Source organism: Cyprinus carpio, chromosome A10 (assembly GCF_018340385.1).
Source record: "Cyprinus carpio isolate SPL01 chromosome A10, ASM1834038v1, whole genome shotgun sequence".
NCBI lineage: Eukaryota > Metazoa > Chordata > Actinopteri > Cypriniformes > Cyprinidae > Cyprinus > Cyprinus carpio.
Genome location: NC_056581.1, coordinates 4,367,105 through 4,391,916, shown reverse-complemented (window position 1 = coordinate 4,391,916; position 24,812 = coordinate 4,367,105). Strand labels below are relative to the sequence as shown.

Here is a 24,812-nt window from a genome sequence, read left to right as displayed (position 1 = left end):
ACATGAATATATTTAAACTTAGAGATACTTTATCTGTCACACAGACATAAATACACACATACATGTAAACATTCATAAATCTGTAGCCCATAGTAAATTACAAGATAACAAATACAGATTGTCATATTTCACTTCAGAAGAATGTAAAATTATTAAAAAGAGATGTCTGAACCACATTCATCTTTTAAGCAAACTAGGCATTACAGAGTGTTTGAATTATTCATCTTCTTTCAATAGCAACAAATTTCTTTTGCATATCCTGCTAATGCAACCTTGCTAGGAATGTAAAAATTGTGGTGCAATATTTCTGAGGGTGGATTTGTTTTTGTGGTCAGCATAATATTTTAAAATTTAGACACTCCTTTAAAAAGCACCTTTGAGTAGTTTCAGTTCAATTTCTTTACATTCTGACAGACTTCAGAAATGTTACCGTATAAATAAACGTAAGGCATTAGGTTACAGCATAAATCTATAGTGTTTTTTTAACATTTAAAGAGGAAATGTGAAAGAAATATTCAGTTTAGTCATCTTGTAGAAGTAGTACTTATTTTATATCTTGCACTTTATATAATTACAAATAAACTGAACAATAAATCTTTACCTTCTCTAATTTTACTTACCTGAAGGCTTAAATGTAATAACAATACTTTATTATTTAAGCAATCCTAGAATCAATAAAACAATAATGTATTGCTACCACATGAAGACTCAAGTAGAATAATGACTTGTATCAGAATTGTATAAAACCAAGAACATTTGATGTAAACGCTGGAAGATATATATTATATATATATGGTGTTTGTGCTCTAAAAAGTTTTTATATGTAGCCCATTATAAGAGAAATGTGCAAAAACCCATTGTTTGTCACTGGGGTAATCCCCTCATCTACCCATGAAGGAAGCATATTAGTGCTAATAGTTTTAGAGAAGGTACAAGTGTACCTTTCAGTGTACTGCCCCAGTGACAAGCTAAATGTACCATTTCTGCACATTTTTTTTTTTTTGACAATGTATAATGGAAAATGTAACTGCAAAATATTCTGACCCTGTAAGAAGATTTTGTGGCTATCTTTGTTTTGAAGAAACAAAACAAAACAAAAACAAACTATCAAAACCACAAAACCATCTGAGCTCTGGCAGGACAAAACTGAAACAATAGGACTAACATAAAAAAAATAATGTTAAAATTATAGTTACTTGGCAATCCTTCCCTTGATACTAAGTCAAGAGACTTTCAAAAACCAAATTCCAGCAATAGTTTGATTAGATATTTAAGTTTCTCAGTGTATGGTATGAAACTTAGAAGCTTACTTTCTTCTGCTAGTAATGCTAAGATTTGGCTCAGATAATGGTCATGCACAGTGATAGTTCATAAAAATTGGTTCAAGCAACATCTGGATGTGATAAAAAGTGTTGAGTCAAACCCAGTGTTGGTTTTGTTTAAGGGATGATGTTGCTGGTGAACACAGCTGGGCAGAATCGGGGTTATGTGGACTCCATGTGCAAAGGAGAAATGGAGACACAGCTTGTTCAATTGCTGGCATCAAGGCTGCATCATGTACTTCCTGTAAAACAGGACTACCAGGGCAACTCGGAGTGAGTAGGGTTACTATAACTGAAGGAACGGCGAGACTTCTCTCGGGCTGACCCAGATATGGGCCTCTGGCTAAAATATCTTCACCAGGGTTCCCCGTCAGTACTTGTATCATTTCCGGTTGGGCCCGCTTTTCCCTGTGGTGCCGGAAGACAAGTATGAGAACCACAAGAATAACAATCAGGAGAAGGCAGGCCAGAAGTTGCAGGATAATGAGCAAGGGATCAGATGCAGGTCTTGGTAAAGACTCCATCCTCACTAAAGTATTTTTTGGGGAGGGGTCCAACTTGCCCATGGTGGTAAGAGGCACATGAGGAACCGTGGATCTGCTTCGTGTGTGGTTCCCCCCGCGGTTTCGAGGCTTCAGCTTTGAAGCAGTCCTGTGTGGTCTTGTTGATGGATCTATGTGAGCATTTGTTGTTCTGTTCAAAGTCGGCAACTTGGTCGGCTCTGAAAGTATATGCTTCCCTGTAATGGGGTCATAAGGTAATACTAGGTACACAAATTCGCCTCTGGCAGGCTGGACATTGGCTGCCTTCAAAAGGAAAACAAATGAGTCATTAAGTGTATGGACTGCTGTGACATTGTAACTGCCTGCTGTTGTGTTGCCATAAATGGCATGGAAGTTGATGTTTTCCTCAGTGGCCACTCTGCCTTGTTCCACATCCCTGAATGAGAAGGACTCCATCGAGTGAGAGGTTCCTCCAAGGTCAAATGTGACTTAGACTAGCTTGCCATGTTTTGGCGGCTCAAGGATCTCAAAGATGGGATCGTTAGTACTAAGGGAAGCCAATTCTGTTGCATCCAAGACGTCCTTTCTTAGCTTCACTGGGATGCCATCTGGGACCCTGACATGCTCTCCAAGGTGGATCAGTGGCTTGACTGTGATGTTGACCACCTGGTTGGTCAGGTTACTCTCGGATGTGAAAACCATGAACTCAAAGCAGTCTTGAGGGGATGACAGGTCAGTCATGTTATAAAATATTCTGCCAGTGTGCAGGTCCTGTTGGTCAAAGTGTGTGACTGGTTCTTCCATAACCATGACACTCCCATGACTTGGTGGGCTTGTAACTAAATACTTAATGGATGCATCTCTCTCATTGGTCACTGTGGCCAGGTTCTCAAATGTCAGAGTCACTGTGGCCTGGCCTTGCAGCAGTGTCAGTCCCGTGTTGTTGACCACACAGATGGTGATATTCTCTACCTCTACACTGAAGAGCTTGTAGAGTGGTCTGTGGAATCCATCAGTGATACTGAAGTATAGATGACCCCTGATGAGTGTTCCCCCTTTTGTACTAAGGTCACCCTTCCCTGATTTACATTAGCTTGGGTAAAGGTGCTGACAGTCTTATTGAGCTGACCGTCCAAAGCAAGGAAGCCATTTTTGGGCTGGCTGATTACAGTATAAAAAAGCTCAAATAAAAATCACCAGAAGTCAGAAATCATTACCAGTATTTGTTAAGAGTGCACTCCTATGCTCCGGGCCCGTATTTTCATAAGAGATGTGGATATTAAAAGTGTGAGCTTGGAGGGATGCTGGGGGGCATGACGCAATGAAGGTGAAGGAATCTGTAGCGATCCATGCAACAGGTTTAGTCTGTGCATACAGCACAGCACGTTCTTTCACCTAAAATAACAGAAGTCATTTAGTTTATTTATAAGTTAGAATAATCATATCCGCCTTTTTCCTGAGTAACCGATAAGTGCCGTCATGATGGATTCTAAGATCGGTTTGGATGCTGTCGTGTTCTGGTCTTCATAGAAATCCATGTTAAAATGGGGTAAAAAGACTGAATTAATTTAACTTAATTATATATATAATAAAATATAAAAATGTGTAGGGTTGAGCTGTGCTGTTGTTGGTTGCCACAGCAACAGCAACAGCAATGAGCTTAAGGAATTCCTGTAAAGTACTTGTTTTGCACAAAAGCAAATCTGTCCGTGTCCAGCAGTGTATGCCTTGCATCCTATGATAGCATCCTATAACACTGGCAGAAGAAAACAAGCATGGCTTGCAGTGCCTAAGTTAAAATACTGTGTGTAATATAATAAAATAATGTGTTAAAAATAATGTGTGCTCTTATCATTTTGTGTACAAAATCCCCTGAACTTAGCCCCGATCGGGAGCTATATGTAGGATATGTGCGCTCATGTGTTTTCAATGCAGCTAACCTCAGACCATTTCATGTCATCTACCCACTTATTAAACTATGACAGTTGAGTTATTGCAAAAAGACACTGTAAAGTGATGAAAACATGCCACCATGTGCTTTTTAAAACCATTTTTTATAGGTTTAATGTTATATCATCAGCTCGGAAAATATGTTAATATGAATAGAAATTTCTGCATTCAGGAAAAAGGTGGATAAATGCTATTTAAAATTACATTTTAAAAATAAATCAGCTTAAAGAACAAGTCAGAAGGAGATGAGAAAGCATTTATTTTGTATAGTTGGCTAAGATAACATGCAAAAGAGTGAAGTATACATCTAAATTTCTTACTGCCCAAACAAAAATTGTGATGCTAAAAAATAAATGAATTTGGGCTTCAGATATGGGCTGGTGATGACATCATGCAAACTAGATATACCACAATACAAATTGTGAACAACTTTAAAGGGGTCATATGATGCTTTTTTAAAGATCATTATTTTGTGTATTTGGTATAACAGAATATGTTGACATGCTTTAATGTTCAAAAAACACATTATTTTTCAAAAACTGTACATTATTGTAGGTCTTCTCAAACGCGTTGTTTTCTATGAAGTCCCTCCTTCTGACAAGCGCAGTCTGCTCTGACTGGCCAACTGACCCAGTGCATTGTGATTGGCCGATCACTGCAAGAACTTGTCAGAAATGTAACGCCCCTTTCCATAATTGCAAGCTTCATCTTTCAAAATAAATATAAAGACAGTTAATAATGTCCTTAGTTTTACCATCAGTTCAAGCCCGAAAGGAGAACAGAGTCGCGTGACAGACTCAGTGATGAAGCTCGTATGTGTTTGCAGTACACAAGCCACGGACGGTTAAGACAGCTGACTCCACTGTGTGACCCTGTCTCTCTGTCTCTCTCTCTCTCTCTCTCTCTCTCACACACACACACACGGCGCACAAAACTCTGCATTTGAACAGTCAATAGCAAATACTTAAACTAATAACAAAACATACTTAGCTGACATTACAGTAGCTGATTCAGAAGCATCAGATTGTGGTAGCAAAGCCAGAATTACCTCCTCTCCTAGGTTCACGAAACGGTCGTCCATAAAATGCATTGCTGTTCTGTTGTAAGTAATCTTAAAGATCTAATCTACTTTTGGAAGGCCAAATAAAGTGATTTTGCTTTCACAAACACACAGCACCTCCCTGTCATGGCTGCTTTAACACTAACTGCGGTTACTGAAACCACGACTTCTTTCTTTGCGTGAACATTTGGGCGGCATTACACAAATATTTCCACATCGTGATGTAGATATGTGGGGGATATGTTGAAACGAGCCGTTTTAGGGGCGGCGTGGCAGAGTCTCAACTTTTATAAAGAATATCTCTTTGGATTTGAGACTTTAGTCTTTGCAACTTTACAGATGATCTTCTTCATGCACCAAGAGCTTGTAACACTCCAAAGAGAAAGGAAAACTTGAAATCGCATCATATGACCCCTTTAAGTTATGCTCAATTAATGTTACATGAAACTGAAATGTTTTGACAAGGAAAAAGCAATCTTGAAATAATATGTATGTTCAAAACATCTATACTGGATGACATCTGTGGTAGAGCATTTAAAATGATAAACGTTATCAGAACTCACCAGCTCAAACGTAGTTTGAGTTTGTCTTAACAATGCACCTATCCTGCACCAATTCCTCTCTGGAATTAAATAACATTAAATAACTTTTGAAAAGAAGTACACATTTTAACATCAGCCAACTAAACTCAGAAGCAGATTTCATAAATACCATGTTTTGGGTGAAGGATGAGATTTCTTCTGTAGAATCTTCATCTTGTTTTCACATCAGGCTGCCAAATCTTGGAGGTGAGGTCACAGTGTATGTGATGGTGCGATTCCCATAAATATCATCAAAGTCATTTGTGGTTATCAGCAGCTCATCCTCTGTAATTAACCTTGAAGAACCTGTAGAAGGATACAGGAAATACATCACAGAAAAGTGTACCGTTACGGTTTCAAAAATTAGGCTAGTCTGAGCTTTACTTCTTACAATCCAGTCCAGCTGCTGCAGTGTGCTACAATATCTTGTTCTTTTCTACCCTATTGCTTCATGTGAAAGGCACCCTTACTAACCCCTTTTAACTAAAAAGTGTATAATTTTTAATATTAACAGCAATACATTTGTACTAGTACAGAATAGCACTTGAGTTTTACTTTTTTCTTTAAAGCACAATAAAATCAAACTTGGGAAAACTCTTGAGCTCTTGATTTTTCTCTAAGCTGATCACCAGAGATTGGGCTGCAACACTGAAGATTTGTCTTGGAGCAAAGTTCATCCCATCATTGACTTGAAAGTGAAATCCTCCTGACAGGGCATCTGTCAAAACATAAACACCACAAACCTACTGAGAGATCAAGGAAAATCGATTATCAAATCATTTGGGCACATTATAATGTAAACTAACCACTATTTTCAAACACCAGCTGGTCATGATGAATATGCTCTTGGGTGAACAGGCCTGGAGGGGGCGTCTATCTTCAGGGCTAGATGCCCATTACTTGGTGGAGTGATGATGAATTCTAGGCTCTCAGGAGGAGAATCTGGATCCTCAGAACTGAGGTCTTCAGTGCTTATCTCTGTCACAGAACCTTCCCACACCTAATGAAAGAACCGTGATGCTGTCAGTTTTGATCATTTTTTGTCAGGTGAGGTTAAACATTTTTTACTATAATATATATATATTTTTTTTTACAGCAGCTATTTCAGAATGTGTTTACTGAACCTCTTGCTGGTGAAAGGGGGCATCGAAAATCTAGGCGTACACAGTTTAAGCTGGTTTAACCAGTGATTTGTTTTGTTTTCCCGCATGATTTAAATGGAAAAAGAATGTGCCAAATTTTCTTAACTTGTATTAATTGAATGTACCACTATTTTAGTGCTAATGCACAAATTTGTTGGGTCTGTGGGAAGCAGATAAAATCTGTCATTTGAAAATCCAGGTTGCAGTCATGTTTTAATGTTTTGGTGTGGTTTTTTGTTTAATATAACTTAAAATTTTATTTCACAAATACTATACATATGAGTAGAATATATATTAGCTTAAAGAAAAAACCTCACCTTGAGAATCCTGTTGACAGTTACAAGTGGAGGTTCATCATTTATGGGTGTTATATTGACATAAACCACAAAAGGCAAGCTTTGCTTCTGGATATCTCTATTATTGGCCACCACGGTAAAATTATCAGCCATGGTTTCACTTCCATCATGGACATAGAATATGTATCCCTGTTCAGCCTGCGGCAAAAGAAAGTATACAATTCTATTTTTTATTATTAAAAATATGTGCTCCTGTAGCTCAAGTGGTAGAGCATTGCGTTACGAAGTGCAAGGTTGGGGGTTCGATTCCCCGGGAACACATGATAGGTAAAAATTGATAGCCTGAATGCACTGTAAGTCGCTTTGGATAAAAGCGTCTGCTAAATGCATAAATTTCATTTCATAAATTTCATTTCATTTCATTTAAAAACTACTAGTAAACACATTACTAGTGAATAATGTCCTTTCATAACGATTATACGTATTTAATTTACTTAAACTGTGAAATGTATTGTCTTGTTTTAACCTTTGTTGTATGGGAGTAAAGAGAAACAAAGTCAAGTGAAGAACAGAAACTCACTTGAGCCCTTGTGAAAGATGGAATTGGGACACCAGGGATCCTTGAGTGTTCAATTTGTCCATGATGAGGCCCCTGGGTTACAAGATAGAAGATTTGGAGTCCATGAAAGTGTTGGTTAACTACTTTGATGATGGCCTTGAGTGAGAGCTTTTGAAGAACCCTCTATTAGGGTCATATTGGACACTTCTAGTGGGATGTACAAGGGGATAATATCCACTTCGACTATGAGATCATGGATTGTTAGAATGCCATTGGTTATGTCAAGTGAGAAAGAGTCATTAACATATCCATGCTCTGTTTGAACAAACTGAATATGCCCTTTATTGATCTCACCCTGTGAAAAGCTTTGGATGGGATTCTCCTGACTGCCACAGTAGTGATCTTCCTCTAGCATAGATATCCGCAGAAAACCGTAAGTGGGTGCCACCTTCACAGTATACACAATCTCAAAAGGTTTGTTATCCTCATGAACAACCTGGAACACACCACATAAGCACATCAAATAGATAATAGTCTACACTTAATAGCATATGAAAAATGATTTTAATGAAGTAAAATTAACCTGGAGAACGTCCTTGTTGATTTTTTTACAGGCTTTCCTTCTTCCAATACAACTGGGTTATTTTGGATAACTCTTGGGGGCTTCTGATGACTCTCGAGGTACACCTTAACTAGCACAATTACATCTAAACGGAGGCCTTTAACCTTGCTGGTGAAGTTAAAAAAGTCCTCCAGTATTTCACCGTAATCATGATGATACATCACAAGACCCATCTTCCAAGTCATGTTGTGTAAACGTATTTGCTTTTATACTATTGCAGCAAAGAGTCCCATGGCTTGGTGGTAGGAAAACCTCAAAGACCACTTCTTCATGATGCCTGATATCCATATTAGTGGAGATACTGAAATTCACAAATTGGCCATCTGGCCTTTCTGAACCAATAGACCTGTGTTGTTTGCCACCTTAACAATTGGATCCTGGGCCGACACTTCAAGTAGTGTTGATGTGTAGTGCTTCCCATCGGATAAGAAGAGGACAAAGCGTCCATAACTCACCCCTTTGTGAATGAACAGCACTCTCTTCTCTTCTAAGTCCTTTTGATGGAATTGATAAAGCTTGTGTGTGGTGTCATTTACCAGGACCAGCTCACCCATAGGGATCTTTCGTCTGGTATAAAGCAGAAGCTTTGTCATTAAAATCCGTGTCAGCATCATGGTAGCACAAATCTTCCAGTGTAAGCAACCGCTGGCTGTCACGCACCACATGGAAAACTTTATCCACAACACGGATGGGTTTCTGATGAATGGAACTGGATGGAAATATTAAATATGCCCTCCGTGCCTCGGGTCTTATTTTTCAGAGAGCCAAAAGAGGCCAGGAATGTAAATGCATCATGGGTGGTTTCACTATCATCATGGACATACAAGATGCGTTCCTCTGAAATGTCCTGATTGGTAAACTCTATTATGCTTTCATTGCTGGCAGAGGAATTAGAGAGGTTTATTCTCTTCAAAATCCCATGTTTAGGGCTGCTGGTGACAGTGTAGTGTACTGCTCTGGAGCTGGGTGTCTCTAAGAAAAGCATTGCCTTAGTAATGACCTTGCTCTCCCCTTCCAAGAGAGACAATTCATGATTTCTTAAAATGATGTTCTGAATATCTGCTTTGATACTGATTCTGAACTCATGAATCCCTGACATGGCAAATTTTCGAGAATACTTGAAAGTGAAACATGTCCCTTGTATCATCGTTTTTCTAAAAGTTCATACTGCAACTTGTGATTAGTAATGTCATCTTGACTGAAAGTAGAGTTCTTTTTTAAAATCTAACTATCAAAAAGATGTAACTCCTTGGTAATGTCAATAAACTAATGTGAAGGTCATTTTCCAAAATTCTTGCACCCTTGGTAACAACAGGAAATTTTTGAGTTGTCAATGTGACTTTCTGTTCACCATCTATCTCCACCTTATTTCGGGTGATTCTATAATGAATCCAGTGTACTCTAATCAAAAACAACAACTCGTTCATAATGACTGAGCCGACTGTGACTGTGCATTTGAAACTGTCATGTTTTATTACTTTGCTGTGTCCCTTTTCCAGAAGTTTTTGCGTAAATGTGCTAGTTTGCTTCCACTGCCCACTTGAATGCAGTCTTTGCAGCTCACCATAGACTAGTGGCACTGTGACATTATAGCGAATATCCACGACTTGTTTAGGAACATTGACTTGCGCAGCAAGATGTTTGTTACTAATAAACGTTGCTTCACCTTGGTTTACCTCTACTCCGGTGTGTTTCTTCTCTTTTGTTTATCTCTACTCCGAAATGAGGTAACTGCTCTGCCCAGGTGTTCCTTGATCTATAGAACACCTGAACCAGCACTCAGGTCTGTGGAGTTAGTGTCAGGGTCGATGACCCTGAGGACATCTGTGCTCATACGACATCTTGAGCACTCTAGAAGAATGAAGAGACTGCCCTCAGGAAGGCTAAGTTCAGGAGCATCATTAGCCGCGTTTCCACTCTCGGGCTTAAAGCGGGCGTGCTAGTGCGTGCCAGGGCCAGTCGCGTTTCCACTGTCACTTCCGGGGCTTGATCGTGCCTCGTCAGGGCTTCCTCGGGGCCAACGGGCCAGCTGGGGCTAGCGGAGTGGTTATAAACAGAGGCGGAGTTTCTTCGCGCCTGGAGAGCGTCAGCGCCGTTCATTTCAGAAAGATAACAGCTATGACATCAACATTAAAAACTTTTAAAAATAAGCTGAGCTCATATATCACTTTCAGTCAGCAGCGAGTGTTTGAAATAACGTGATCCGATGTGGATTATAATCACCATAAAAGGCAGAAATATTTATAAGCGATGTAAAAGACTATGCACGCTAATACATAAATGCAACCACTTGGAGAAATCAGACGTCAGCTTCTTATTCTCTATCACAATTGTGTATTTATTTAGTAACATATTTTATCTGTCATAAGTCTCGTCTCGTCTCGAGAGTTTAGCTCCGCGTAGCATGTCATCAAAATATAATTATGATTTTTGTTCGGGAGCTTTTATAAAAATAGAGTTATTATCATTCATTCTAAATGTGACGTATATAGGCTACTGTGGCTACAAATAAACAGAAACAGACTCGACTGAATAAGCAGGCTATTTTCATAAGCGTTAAAAATAAATAAATAAAATAGAAAAAAAATATTTCTGTGTGATTAATTTTGAGTCCTGATAAATTGATTCATTATGATCAATGTATCACTTATTCTATAGTAAACCATCGATGCTTTTGAATTTGAATATTTAACAAAGCATGCAAACAAAAGGCCGCTGTTATCGTGTTCGTTTTGTGATCGCGCATGTTCCAGTGACTTATTTCTGATTAGTTTTCTGATAACTTCTCTTTGTTGGTGAAACGATGGGATTGCATGACGTTGTTTCTGAGAGGCGTGTAAAGGGCGGGTTTTAGTGAAGTGCAGCGGAGCTTCAGGCCCGACTGTGGAAACGCTGCGCTATTCTGGCCTCGGTGCTACTGGCCCGAGGCTATTAGCCCCGCACGGCCCATTTTAAGTCCTGGCTCGCACTGGCCCGACAGTGGAAATGCGGCTATTGACAGATGTGATGCTGGTGTTAAATCTGTGCAGACTGTTCCCTTTGAGATAGCTAGGCACTTTCTTTTTGATATGTGATGGAAAACATGAAAAAGTCAAGTAGGTCCTCAGATCCATGGACATACATGACCCTTCCATGCCAGAGATCCACCATACTGAAGGTGTTCTCACCCAGATCAGGGTCAACATCCAGTCGGAGTTGCCCATGGACCGGCTGCTCTTCAACCCAAAACATAATCAGCGATTGATGGATCCCAAGCTTACGGAACTCTAGGTTAATCTTAATGTGTTTAAACTCAAGTGCTGCCCATCCGCCTTTAAGAACCTCCAAATCCTTGAGTAAAAGGAAATTTCTCTTGTCCATCCCAGGTAAAACATCTGTGATATTTTCAGAATCTATGGTAATAACTAATGGACTTGTGGTACTGGGTCCAAGCTGCTTTTCTGGTTCACATCCAACAGAAATATCCTTGGTGACCAATGCTTTTGGAAGGCCCATCCTTTGGTAATTGATTCTGATATTCCTTAGGCAGCCTTTAAATGACACTCCTCCTATGTGCTTCCCTACCATAGAGAGCAATCCATACTTGTGGACTTCTGTGTAAGTGCTGACATCGACCCCACCTAGGAACAGATGTCCAGTAATCGAACGCACAGGCATTTATCCCAAAGCTAGAATTGTGCATCTCCAAACCCAAAGTAACGTGAAGATACAAAGGAGACAAATAGAGCCGCAAAATGTGCCATGCCCCATCATTGACAACCATCAAGGAAAGCAATGCTGTCTTCGTTACACTTATTTTAATGATAGCAACAAGGTGACCCTTCTGGATTCCAGGGCAAAATAGTTACCATGGCCTGCAGAGCTGTATAAAAAGGATCCACTCTGAATGTACTGTATGCAGTTCACATTCAAATACACCCTCTTGGGGTACGTCCCATGTTGGTAGGGGCATGTATGCTTTGGAACTGAAAAAGCTTATTGAATCGTTGACAGTGGCTGAAACCTGTGGGCTGCAACCAAGGGACAATTCATTAATCATTTTGTATCCAGAGTAAGGCCTAAGGGAGGAAAGGAGGTTATGCTCATTGAACAGAACCTCATCCAAACATCCACGAAAGCCAAAAGGAATTTCATTTGCTGAGAGGTAGGATTTTTCCAGATCCCCAACACCACCAAAAAAAGTCCATCCTGGACATCCAGTTCAAAGTCAGGTCCTGGCATCTTAACAGATGTTATAGAGTTTTTGTCTACAGTCAGCGTGATGTTGTCATGATTATGTTGAAGTTCTACTGTATGCCAGGTCAGATCATTCAAGGGGATACCCTTCTCAGAACGAACAGTACGTTCCCCAGATCCAAGCTGAATCTGCACCTGACAGAGATGGACAAAATATCTTTACAGTAATGTAGGACATAATCTTTTAAAAAGCTAATTACTCCCGGTATCGCTAAGAAAATCATACTACATTAACTGCAGGCAACAGAGTTATACCATGTCAGTATTCCTCAGCATGAAAAGACTTGTCAGTAGAGTGATGCATGTGGAGGTTTAGACTATGAGCAGAACTTTTCTGTCTGGAAGCAACATAAAATCACTTGCCTTTTGTTTTTGCATTTGGGCACAAAATATCTGCATTGAGTGTGTACCTTATTACAAGTCAGATAAATGTAACTGCCATAGATGGGTATAAATTTAGACTCAGTAAGAAGAACACTAATTTTAAGAATCCAACATACTGTAGTTTAGCAAATTCATCTGAACTGAACAACATATGCAACATTTCAAATCTCAGCCTCTTACAGCAGTTGCAAAACTGCAATTAACTCAGACAATGATTGTACTATATTTTTATGCTAAATCATTCTTTCTGTTTTTGACTCGTCACTGAAATGAACACACATTCTAGAAAACACATCACGTCAAGAGAAACTAATGAATAATATGCAATTAAAAGTTACAAAATATCAAATTACACATTACAATAAAAGCTATACCTACATATGTGACCCTGGACCACAAAACCAGTCTTAAGTGTCAATTTGAAGATTTATTGAGATTTTTAGATTTATACATCATAAGCTTTCTATTGATGTATGGTTTATTAGGATCGGGCAATATTTGGCCGAGATACAATTATTTGAAAATCTGGAATCTGAGGGTGCAAAAAAATCCAAATACTGAGAAAATCACCTTTTAAGCTGTCCAAATGAATTCTTAGCAATGCATATTACTAATCAAAAATTAAGTTTTGATATATTTACGGTAGGAAATTTACAAAATCTCTTCATGGAACATAATCTTTACTTAATATCCTAATGATTTTTGGCATAAAAGAAAAATCTATAATTTTGACCCATACAATGTTTTTTGGCTATTGCTTCAAATATACACCAGCGACTTAAGACTGGTTTTGTGGTCCAGGGTCACATATAGTGTTGTTTATGAAGACCTCTTTTTAGTACAATCATTTAAATGTAATGTATTTAATTAATCACCTGTACTCTGCAAGAATGCAGCCCAACCCAGAGGAAGTCCGTTTGCCCAGCAGCCAAGAACAGCAGGCCACTGGCTCTGGAGGTTCGAAACCGTACATGGAAAGACGTCTGACTTCACAACTCAACTGCTTTCAAATGCACAAACCCATCTCCCTAGAAAGAAGCTGCAAAGTAATTTGTACTAGGATTAGTTATTTTTTTCTTTAATATAAATCCCCTATTGATGAATATTTTATAATATTCATGTACATGTGAATTCTATACATTCTATGTACATATCCATTACACATTTTGCACTTTACAACAGTGAGGGCAAAGGACACATTCCTTAAAACAAAATGCCAGAGAGTAAAATGTCTTTCTGTTTGAGAATTATAACACATAAATTTAAATTACTAAATTTCATCCCCTTAAAACAAGCTTTTGTCTCTCCTCATAAGTGCATGGACTATTCTTACATACTGTATATATCTGTTACTTTAGATGCTGCTATTGTTTCGAGTAAATTAAGAGTTTTATTGGCCTGGACAGCTCTGTGACAGCTACTCTGTGCCTAGTGCAGTTTAGACTAAGTGCTGTTGTGCCTGCAGCCCTCTAATGCTGTATCAGAATTCAATTAATGCATTTTAATGTGCTAAACGCCTTTTAGGAGCACAATAGTAGAGCTTAATTTCTAGAGCACTGTGTGGGATAAGCACAGTGACTGGGGATGAACATGCTTTAAAAAATGCAAACCATACTAAGTTAGTAGGGCGGGGAATATTTACTAATTAAATTGCTCAAATTTGATTATCAACATGTGAGAGACAAATTGTAAAACTATGTCCAAGTTACTGTATAAACTAGTCATGCACCACAGTCTATGACATCCATCCTAATGCACTTTTTACACTGAGATAAAGAAACATCACATGAAAGTTTCATAACTTCAAAATTATTTTTACCCAAACAAAATATTTACAACTTAAATACAGAAGAATTACACTCATAAACGTATTTAAGTCATGAACACTGGGGATCATATTTTTAAACGTTTAAAGCAACATCATCTAATCTTTCTAGAAATGTTCAGATGTTTTTAAAAATGCATTTAATTGCAGATTACAGTCTCTATCTGTTTTAGGACTGGGGAAGGTCGCTTCAATTAATGCTGCAAGTAAACAAAATGAACCTGGACAGATGGTAGTCATGTGCAGAAGTAACTTTGTACAGAGAGGCATAATTACTCCATACATGTCACTATATCCAAATGTGCTGTTTATAAATGATTGTTTATACTATTTTATGTGGTTTGCATAAAAAATCGTTCCATTTAAGCAGAATAATTGAAGCCAAACTGAAATTCTACTGAGACGAAACTAGAGATATATGAACTAATGAAAACAAAACTATCTGTAGTTTTAGTCTCAAAATAAAAATAAAAACTGATCATTATTGTATTATATTATATTATAACTTATTGCGTTGGTCTACTCACCTCCGAGAGCTTTTCCATCAGTCAAAGAGAGCAGCACAAACACGCGCCACGAAAAAAGGAAATGTGAATCCACGTTTCATAGCATTTCAGATCAATTCAAATGTAATGCCTTATTGATTTAATGTTCCCCAAAGTATGTCCATTGTGCGACCTTAAATCACTGTACCTGCATCTAAACCCATCCTCTACCCAACGTCACGGGAGTGTGACCCCGCCCCTTCATGCATATTCATAGCGCTCACGAGAAATACACCACAGTCTCAGAAATTGAGCAGCCTCTTCATTCATATTATTCAGTATGCTTATACTTCATACAGTAACAGTAATGAAAGGTGGTGAAATCTTAAAGCTGCAGACTAATATATTTTCACTATAATTTTTTTTTATATGTAGTCTATTTTATGTTTTACTTGTAAATTTTCATGTTTTATAAATATGGCATACATTTAAAAGTACCAGAATTTATAATCATTATACAAATTAAATAATTATGAATGTTATTACATAAATAATTATATAGGCTATATAATATTAGTCAAAATATACGTATATTACAAAATGTCAATTCAAAATCTGCGTTTAGTGGTGTGAACTGATAAAGTGGTCCTTGTAAAAATAAACGGAATGTTTTGATTTCTGCAAACCAGATGACCCAAGTGCTATTTGGTCATCTACTGTAGTTTGCAGAAATCAAAACAGTCCATTTATTTTTGCAAGGACCACTAGAGGGAGCAAACACACTACATAAACTATTAAAACGTTCCTGTTTTTTCACAATGAGTGTTAAAACTAATAACATCGTTTCCTTTGTCTTTGTCTAAATAGGATTATATATATTATATATTTTATTCTCAGGCCAGTGTGAGTAAATAACTTCTTTATTCAAGGTAAATGTATTTGCCCAACAATAAGTAATTGACATAATTTTAATTTTGTATTTTCATTTTCTTTTGAATCATATAAAAACATATAGCCTACAAGAAGATACTGTATTAAACAAAATGCTATCACAACATTTCTGTGACTAAAATGTTTTTTAAAAAGTGTTTGTACGATGTAGTTGTACAAGCTGGGATGGTATTCCTTCAGAGTAATTCCACAGTATATAAATATCGTATCACTCAGTACCTTGGTATATCAAAGTACCATGGTATTACCTGATAGCATCACAGTTTTGTTTTGGTAAGGGAACTCAAACAGTGAATACAGACGGTCTATCTGACAGCTACAGTTCATTATGGTGTCTGCAGAGGCAATAAGCCCAAAATGAACCCAGTCATAAGTAGATATGCCAAGAATAGCAAATGTTAGGTAACAAACACACACACACAAAATATTTTTAAGGAGCATTTTCTCCCACTTTCTGGGACAAAATTCTCCATTTCTGACTCACATCCAACTGCTGCCAATAATGACTCCCTATTGTATGGTTAAACTCTGTACCCCACTGTCTTTTAATATGAGGGGGTCCCATCTGCCTTGTTCTTTAACATGAAAAAACATAAAAGCTGTGTTTTTTCAGCTGCACTACTGAATCATCTTAACACTCTTATAAATAGCGTTCAGGGAAAACATGTTTGTTATTGCCAAAGCTTTAAAAACCTGTTGTTTTTGAGTGCCAGTGAAGTGGCCGGGATCCAAATGAAGGGGAAGAGAACACAGCTAGGTCAGCACTGGGGCAGTGTGGAGAAACTGTTGACTGATTCACTTAATTCTGAATGTCCGTAATTGTTCCAAACGAACACAAGCCAGGCCTGTATCCTGTGATATAGAGCGGCGTGTTCTGGGCCATGTGTTTACTGCCATTAATTTGGCTGTGGTGGGTGGAGATCAACCGCTACATCAGGAAAGACTTATGGATCATTTTGACAAATGTAAATATGTCTTCAATGAAACATGTTCTTCAGAAATAGTTCACCCAGAATTGAAAATTAACTGACAATTTACTCACCCTTTGGCCATTTAAGATGTAGATGAGTTTGTTTCTTCATGGGAACAGATTTGGAGAAATTTAACATGACATTACTTGCTCACCAATTGATCCTCTGCATGTGAATGGGTGCCGTCAGAATGAGAGTCCAAACAGCTGATAAATACATCACAATAAAGCACACCACTCCAGTCCATCAAGTAACTCCTTTGAAGTGAAAAGCTGCATGTTTGTAATAAAACAAATTCATCAAGACCTTTTTAACTTTAAACTCTTGCTTCCAGCTAAAATACTAAAGTCTGTAATACATAATGTTGCTTCCTCCAGTGAGAAAGTTGTCTCATCTGAATAAGGAAACAAATATGAACAGATCAAGCACTGTTTGTAAGCGAAAATAGTCCAAAACATTTCTAAACAAATATGTGTGTGGATTTTTATCTGAGAGGACAACAGGGTATTTTTACTGGAGGAAGCGTTATTATGAATCATGGACTCATATTTTGGCCATAAGTAATTGTTTAAAGTTAAAACATCTTGATGGATTTGTTTCTTACAGAAATGCAGCTTTTCACTTCATAAGACATTAACTGATGGACAGGATTCATGTGGATTACTTGTGATCTTTTTATCAGCTGTTTGGACTCTCATTCTGACGGCACCCATTCACTGCAGAGGATCCATTGGTGAGCAAGTGATGTAATGCTACATTTCTCCAAATCTGTTCCCATGAAGAAACAAACTCATCTACATCTTGGATGGAATGAGGGTGATTAAATTTGCAGCAAATTTTCAGTTTTGGGTGAACTGTTCCTTTAAATACATAAGTTTTACATCTAACAAACTATATGATCAGTTAATGTAATGGGACCTGAACATTCAAACTAAGAAATGCTAAGAAAAGTTTTAAGAGCAAATATGGTTGTTTCAAACACATTACTGACCCTGAAATGGTTGCATAACGAAAAGGAAGGGTGCATTTTTTTCCCCCTCAAAAGGCCTACTTTTTTCGGAGATTACCAAATAAGCAATGTCCCTGAGACTGCTCCAAAACCCACAAGTTTTGATTTGACAGATCAGTGTCAGCTTCCATATACTCTTAATTATTTCAATATGCAGTGGATGGAAAAAGCCTGCTCTGGACAGAGTAACTGGGCTACATGCATACTTTATTCGTGGATCATGGTGTAGGCTGACACCAGATTGCATAACAATCCACTTTTTTGGAGCTCTGACTGCCATGAGACAGGCCGTATCCGGAGTGTACGTAGACAGCAGGCCTCTGGAATAAGTCTGGGATTGTGCAAGAGCAAAACAATTGAAACCAGACAGCAAATGCTCCTGCTAATTCTGATATGTTCTCTTTGATGCACATTTAAAGAGACATTTATAAACACAGAGTTATCGATTTGCATTTGGTTGGCCTAAAGCTGTGATGTCCTTAAAATTAAACATTAAATTCCTTGATATTACCACAAATTGCACATACCTAGCAATATGCAAAATTATTAACATGATAAAGCCTACTTTTATATTAGAAATGAAATGTGATTTTAGGGACAGTAATTGTTTTTTTACTTTTATTCAGCAAGAATGCATAAAATTGATAAAAAATGACAGTAAAGACTTAAAGAAATATTTTAATAAATAAACTTTCTATTCAAATTCAGAAAGAATGTATCATGGTTTACACAAAAAATATGAAGCAGCACAACTTTTTTCAACACTTATAATAAAAAATATATATATTTCTTGAGCAGCAAATCAGAATATTAGAATGATTTCTGAAGGATCATTGAAGATTGGAGTAATGATGCTGAAAATTCAGCTTTGCATCACAGGAATGAATTACATTATGTATTAAAATATATTCAAATAGAAAACAATTATTTAAAATTCTAATATTATTTCACAATATTACTGATTTTATTGTATTTTTTGGCAGCCTTGGCCAGCATTAATACCTTACTGACCCCAAACTTTGGAACAGTAGTGTTTATATATTTGGTAAATAAAATTAACATTACAATTTAGGTATTTGACATAAGTGTTCAGAATGCTGGGTTTATATGCTTAGAAAAAATGGCTTCATAATGCCCCTGAAATGGAGTAATGCATAATTTTCTGTCTGCAACCCTATCAGAACAGAGCTGTGATCCATTTATGAGAACCACTGCCCTAAAACATTTAGCAATGGCATGTGTATAAACACAAAGAAACATGTAAACACAATCTGACTGATATTCTAGATTGCATTCAAATTCAATCAGCGTGGATCTGCATGCCTGCAAGACACTGCAGATTAAGGCTCTACACTATTAGGCAGAGGCCTCAGTGCTCAGGGGAATTCCTCTGACATCTGATCTGCTCAATCTAGACGCCTGGTGGAGGGAAGGGCCAGCTGGTGGCCCTCATATACTATTGGGGATGAACAACTACATTGTGCATCCATTATACTCATATAATGAAGAGAGAGAGAAGCACATGTGATAGAGAGCAACTGCAAAAACATTAAAGATCATAATTTACTATATATATATAAATATGTATGTATGTATATATATATATATATATATATATATATATATATATATATATATATATATATATATATATATATATACACACATACATGCATACATATTTATATATATAGTATATATATAGTATATTATTATATTATTATATGTATGTATACACACACACACACACTTTTTTTCATGTATGTATATCTATATTCACATGTACACTTGTCAATTCCTATTTAACCAGAATAACAACATTTTCCAGAGAGATTGGATATTTAGTGGTGAGGAATATCCAACAAATCCCTGTTTTTGTTTTATTCATTTGCCATCATGTGAGCGAATGGATATGTCTGTAACTGAGAAGGGGAAAGGCTGATCTCTGTGCTGATACTAAAGGGATCTGATGTAAAGGAGATTAATGAAAGCCCCCATTTGTCTATTTCCATACCCGCCCACTAGGTGAGTCTCCCCCTAACAGAAGCTAGGGGAGGATTACAAGTTTAAATCCCAGGGGCAGAGACAATTACACAGTTTAGACTGAAAGAAACACACAAGATGTAGGCTATAACAGGTTTTAGAGCCTCAGGCGTATTTATGGTGCAGAGGCACCATTTCTATTGCTATTATTATTGTAAGTATTAAACTTCAGCACATCATGTACCCCAGCTTGCAACAGTAGAAGTGGGCTACTATTCAAAGATTTCACATTAAAAATTTTCATGTTAAAAAAAAAAAAAAACATGTACACTTACATTAGGGTAGATCCATATCTAGTGACCAGAATGTTATGGAGACTTGGGATGGTAGGCTGTTTTGTCCTGTACGCAACCACTTAGTAATTGCCAAACACCCTTAGCAATTCCCTATCAATTACCCTGAACTCCCTAGCAACACCTTAGTGACTCAAAACACCCTACTAACTACTAGCAACAGACTAACAACCACTCAGAACTCCCTAGCAACACCTTAGTGACGTGACCCAAAAGTCCCTGCTAGCAACAGACTAACAAGTCAGTACTCCCTAGCAACACCTTAGTGACCCAAAAGATCCTATTAACTACTAGCAACAGACTAACCACCACTCAGTACTCCCTAGCCAACACCTTAGTTAACCAAAATAACCTACTAACTAGTAGCAACAGACTAACAACCATTCAGTACTCCCTAGCAACACCTTAGTGACCCAAAAGATCCTACTAACTACTAGCAACAGACTAACAACCACTCAGTACTCCCTAGCAACACCTTAGTGACTCAAAAGACCCTATTAACTACTAGCAACAGATTAACAACCATTCAGTACTCCCTAGCAACACCTTAGTAACGTGACCCAAAAGACCATGCTAGCATCAGACTAACAAGTCAGTACTCCCTAGCAACACCTTAGTGACCCAAAAGCTCCTACTAACTACTAGCAACAGATTAACAATCACTCAGAACTCCCTAGCACCTTAGTGACCCAAAAGACCCTACTAACTACTAGCAACAGACTAAGAATCACTCAGAACTCCCTAGCAACACCTTAGTGACGTGACCCAAAAGACCCTGCTAGCAACAGACTAACAAGTCAGTACTCCCTAGCAACACCTTAGTGACCCAAAAGATCCTACTAACTACTAGCAACAGACTAACCACCACTCAGTACTCCCTAGCAACACCTTAGTTAACCAAAATAACCTACTAACTAGTAGCAACAGACTAACAACCATTCAGTACTCCCTAGCAACACCTTAGTGACCCAAAAGATCCTACTAACTACTAGCAACAGACTAACAACCAGTCAGTACTCCCTAGCAACACCTTAGTGACTCAAAAGACCCTATTAACTACTAGCAACAGATTAACAACCATTCAGTACTCCCTAGCAACACCTTAGTAACGTGACCCAAAAGACCATGCTAGCAACAGACTAACAAGTCAGTACTCCCTAGCAACACCTTAGTGACCCAAAAGCTCCTACTAACTACTAGCAACAGATTAACAATCACTCAGAACTCCCTAGCACCTTAGTGACCCAAAAGACCCTACTAACTACTAGCAACAGACTAAGAATCACTCAGAACTCCCTAGCAACACCTTAGTGACGTGACCCAAAAGACCCTGCTAGCAACAGACTAACAAGTCAGTACTCCCTAGCATCACCTTAGTGACCCAAAATATCCTGCTAACTACTAGCAACAGACTAACCACCACTCAGTACTCCCTAGCAACACCTTAGTGACCCCAAATATTCCACTAACTACTAGCAAAAGTCTAACAACCACTCATTACTTAACAACCACTTAGCAACCACACAGAAACACCCTAGCAGCAACCATTCAGAACACCTTAGCAAAATTCTATAAACTGACTTGCAACATCCTAACTGCTAAGCAATACCCTAGCAACCACTTACAACATCTTAGCAACACAAGTGAAATTCAAACAAATCAGAACTCATTAGCAACACCCTAGCAACTACCAAGAACACTTTATTAAAAGCCTACAAACTAACTAACAACATTCTAACTGTTAGGGAATGCCTTAGCAACCACCAAGAACATCCTAACAATACAAGTGCTCTTGCAATGAACTACAAGTGACACCAGTGACATTTTCTTCAAAAGTTGTACAAATTTTCCAAGGTTTTAAGGTTAAGAGAACCATCTATGTACTGGATAAGCTTTACCTTTATAGAACTTAACTCCTGAACCCTAAATTATACAAATTGCTAAACCTAAGTAGCACAACTGTGTAGACAGGAAAACATGTTCATCCCAAACACCACATATTATAGAAAACTAACAATTATAAATGATTTACTGATATTATAAGCAGTTTATCCCAGCTAAGAGGATGTGGATGGATACTTAGTGAGCATAATCTCTGCTGTGCTGATTTTGGACTTGGACAAAGACACACAGCAAAACAGTCTGTCTGGAACATTGAGCAAGAGATGATCCAAGCTCTTTATCTCACTAAATGTATGTGTGTGTGTGTGTGTGTGTGTGTGTGTGTGTGTGTGTGTGTGTGTGTGTGTGTGTGTGTGTGTGTGTGTGTGTGTGTGTGTGTGTGTGTGTGTGTGTTGTCATCTAAAATCAGGTCATTCACTGATTGATGCCCGAGGTCTTCCTAGATCGAGAACCAGGCAGACTTTAGTGCAGCAGAAAACAGAAAGGGAAGACAGGAAGGGAGTGTTTGACTAACCGTATGGGAACAAATGCCATATTATGATACCCACCACCTGGAAACCGCACTTCCTGAAATATGTTCAACATCCTTTTTTCTACAAAGTTTGCAATAAAACCTCTCTAACTGTAACTAGTATTATCTTGCATCAAATCCTCCAGTTGATATCTATGAATGTCCAGTGTTTGTGTTTTCTTTGGGTGTTTTCCGTGTTTCTCTTGAAGCCCTGTATGAGCCGCTAAGACAATAGAGGTCTGCCACAGCTGTGTTTACCACTATGGCCCCATTTCCACCTCTCAAGGTGGGCTGCTTTTAAAAAGCCTTTTCAAAAACATACAGAGGCCCTAATGTACACAGAGACACTCACTAGGGTAAGCCAACACACCTTTATCAGCACAAACGTCTATTAATGAAGTAGCACATTGCCATAACAAAGCCATTAGCATTGCATTACATTATGGCAACGGACACCAAGTGCTGTTGCTGAATAAGCAGAAAGGAAATTTAACCATTCTGTGCCATGTGAGGTCATCTGCTGTTTTTCTTCAGTGTAAGGTTGAGGCCATCTCAGGAGATTGTTTGTTATTCTGGTGACTTGGCTAGCAGGAGTTCTGCGGTAGACGCTCTCACAGCTTCTGTGATTGTACCGCTGAGGCCCACATAAGGTTACCAGACTGTTTGTCTTGATGAGAGGACGAGATTTCAAAGTCTGCTTGAAAAGCAAAAAGTTCACTGTAGAAACCTTGATGAATAAAATGACTTAGTTTTTTTTTTTTTTCCCTCAATGGTGATTCTCATTGCTGGAGTACATTACTTTTTTCTGTATAGTAAATTTACATTTTTAATTAAAGTATAGTGAAACAAGTGATTTATAATTTCTTTACAATTTAATGCTGAAGTGTTTAATTGCTGTGCATCTAAACACCAAATTGAATAATAAATTCTCACAAACACTGCCTCTGTTTGCCATAGGTCAACAAACGGAGAGTCCTGCCCCAAACTCATGCTATTGGTCAAGCAAAACTTTGTCGTGTTATGTTGGTCAGGAGGTCTAAACAAACAGAATAATGTTTTGATAGTGCCACAGGCGCTGTGTTATATTTTCTGGCATAATTATCTCTTAATTAAACAATAATTTCTGCACTTTAAAGAATAAAATGACATTTTAATTTCACATAATATAGTTTTTTTTTTTTTTTGCAGTACAGTAATAAGTATTTTTATTTATTTATTTATACATATAAACCAAATGGATTTAGTAAGTACAGAGGAAACCACAATACACAAGGGAGTAATTTTATCAATTTTTTGTTTTAGAAGTTAAATAATGTACAAAGATAACACTACCGTAAACAAACATCCCAATTCCCAACAACAACAGTGTCTCCAGTGACTGTTGATTATGGCACATTTTTTACATGCTGTGACGCACGAGCTGTTGCTCTCTGCCCTGTTTTCTTACTTTTATCACTTTGGGTTGGAAAGAGATGGAGCGAATGAGACATGGAGAGAGAGAGAGCAAACTTTGAGAATGAGATCCTGTCTGGTTGAGGTTGTTCTCCTTCAGTTTCCCTCTCTTCCTGAAAGTCCCTCCCTCTCCCCTGTTGTTTTTCCTGGCCAGCTGTACTTACTGTTCCTGCTTTGTGTGCATGTACATGTATGTGAGCTTGAAGAGTTGCACTCCTATCCACTCCCTTTCCCTTGAGCTTGAACACACACACATGCTCATAATGAACAAATCTGTCTGCATGGCTGCACAATGAGGCTCTGTTGGAATGTTACTACATTCTAACTGTGCTCTTTAAAGTAAGTGGTAAACAAATTTGGATCACGTAGGAGACAGAGGAGGGCTACAACAGCACTGAAATGTAATGACACTGCCATGTTGCAGCCCATCCTGTTTGTATAATTTTTACCTTCCCCTCCAAGGACTCTTCCAGCCACCTGCAGCTCTAAATATAATTATTCAACATTATTTAGCTAGCCAAGCCATCATATTACTAATATTTTGATTAATTTTAATCTATTAACATTAAAATTTCATAAAATTTTTTTTTTTTGAAAATTTTAGAATATTTAATAAAATTATGAAAAAAAAATATTTTCTCATGATTATTTCAAATATTTCATTAGCAGGTTTAAAAAATATTTTCAGTCAATAATGACTTTTCACCACACAAAA

General features: G+C 37.8%; 1 pseudogene; it reads right to left on the bottom strand.

The window, feature by feature from the left end:
- Positions 1-132: 132 nt before the first annotated feature.
- Positions 133-16,799, bottom strand: LOC109073696 (annotated as a pseudogene).
- Between the last annotated feature and the right edge of the window lie 8,013 nt (positions 16,800-24,812).